This window comes from Lucilia cuprina, chromosome 5 (assembly GCF_022045245.1).
Source record: "Lucilia cuprina isolate Lc7/37 chromosome 5, ASM2204524v1, whole genome shotgun sequence".
NCBI lineage: Eukaryota > Metazoa > Arthropoda > Insecta > Diptera > Calliphoridae > Lucilia > Lucilia cuprina.
This window is the reverse complement of record NC_060953.1, coordinates 62,178,389-62,180,701: the sequence shown is the minus strand read 5'-3', so window position 1 is coordinate 62,180,701 and position 2,313 is coordinate 62,178,389. Positions and strand designations below refer to the sequence as shown.

General features: G+C 31.5%; 1 protein-coding gene across 2 annotated transcripts in view; it reads left to right on the top strand.

Moving 5' to 3' along the window:
* The window catches only part of LOC111675127, a 35,467-nt gene that overhangs the window by 5,146 nt on the left and 28,008 nt on the right, over positions 1–2,313 (top strand). The window lies entirely within an intron of this gene.

Genomic DNA, 2,313 nt, shown 5'->3' with positions numbered 1-2,313 from the left:
TTATAAAACTTAATTTTATTTTCATTTACTTCCCAAAAATAATTTGTTCAATAAAGAAGTTTTTATTATTTAATTAAAAAGGAATAAGTTTATTATACTGCGCCAACATTTAAAAGGGGACCTTATATAAGATCTAGAGTCAAACATTGAATACCAAACAGGGAATATTGGTCCCTGTTATAGTTATATAGTTTACATGTTTTCAACAGACAGACAGGTGTGTAGTACTCCAACTTTAAATATATAAATCACCAATCACCACCAGATAGATAATAGTGGGTGTTTTATTCTGAAAACATAACATTGTTTAACCAATCAGTCGAATAACTTTTTCTCCACCATTTCGATATCAACAGTTTATATAAATTAAATTGACTACAATAGCCTTAATTATGTTAGACACTCTGTTTCCATACAAAAACTAGTTCAAATCAATTTTAAGCGTTAATTAATTTCATTTTTATTACTCTTCTTTATTTTCGATTACTTATAGATCAATTGGAAAGTGAAATTATACCGCCAAATTTAATTACCGATTTACCCGAAAAACTACTTTTATCTGGCATCTATTTACCTGGTAAGTTTATTTTATGTCCCTGTTAGCAGTCACTCATTAAGTATGAAACCAAAATAAAGAAAACAAAAATAAACTTTCTTCTTCTGGTTGACTTTAATTCTTGGACACACCTTCGATATATATTATTGCTGCCGCTAACTTTAGTGGCTTTGTGTGCGGCTGGGCTAGGCAGCTGTAGTTGCAGTTGCCACAGCTTCTGTGTTGTGGCACAGTTCTAGTTACTTTCACTAGTTAAAATTTATCATCAACATTGATCCATTAAGAATTTGCATAGCGAGAGCAAAAAACAAAATAACGAACAGATCTGTGTAAAATTGTTAACATTTGCGTTAATTGATTTGCAATTGGAAACCCCATTTTACGCACAACATAAATTTCAATACATCTCTTTTTTATTGGATCATTAAGCATCAGTGTTACACTACCACTACTTGGTATTCCTGGTAGTATCAATATCTTTGTAATACTCTTGCGCATGGTCAATGATTGTCATCTTCATCAGTGCTGATGATGGTGATTTGAAACACACCTTGTTGCGGTTGTGATCTTTTCTCTTTATTGTATTCTCTAAGATTTCATGTTTTTAAACACATTTTTTTTCTTTTTTCCTCCTCAATTGAGGCAAAAAGTGTATAAATATTTATTGCAAATATGCAAATTAAATTTTAATTAAAAACTATCTTTCCTATGCACGTTATCGCCAAGAATTTCTCTTTGGTTTTTAAGTTTCTATGAAAGCATGACCATAGATAATAGTCCTCTCAAGCATTTAAGCGATATGATTTGTCATGTACGTGTGTGCATCTGTCTGACTAGATGTATCTCGAATGTTTTTGAATTAACAAACATTCAAGTGTGATACTTTTGAGGGACCACCCAGAAAACTATTTAGTTTATTTATTATCAATATATACAATTTGTGTTATTAAATTACAGGAACCCGTGATTTAAATGGAAATCCGTTAGTTACAGTCGATGCCGAAAGCGTTGTTGCTGCTGGTCTAAATTGTTATGAAATTGCAACGTTACTTTTGTACTATAGCACAATACCGGAAGGGTAAGTTCGACAAAAAATATATATATTTCTGTTATTTTAATGCATAACTATTTTCAAATATTGAGGCTAAACAAGAAAGTTTTCTTTAATTACTAATTATGAAATTATATATTTGTATTTAAAATTTCTTTGAAAGCCACTTATAGCGATCAAACCAAAATGAAAGTAGTACTTATAGTACTAGTTTATAGTATAGTGTATAATATAGTTTATAGTCTAGCCTATGCCTACCCTATAGTCTAGTCTATATTCTAGTCTTGTCAATGGTCTAGTTTAATCTCGTATATAATCCGGATATGGTTTAGTCTATCGCCTAGTATAATCTATAGTCTAATCTATAATCTATAGTCAAGTCTATAGTCTAGCCTATAGTCAAATGTATAGTCTAGTCTATAGTCTAGCCTATAGTCAAGTCTATAGTCTAGCCTATTGTCAAGTCTATAGCCCAGTCTATAGTCTAGTCTATAGTCCAGTCTATAGTCTAGTCTATAGTGTAGTCTATAGTCTAGGTTAGTCTAGGCTAGTCTAGGTTAGTCTAGGCTAGGCTAGTCTAGGCTAGGCTAGGCTAGTCTAGTCTATAGTCTAGTCTATAGTGTAGTCTATAGTATAGTATAATGTATAGTCTAGTCTATAGTCTAGCCTATAGTCAAGTCTATAGTCTAGCCTATTGTCAAGTCTA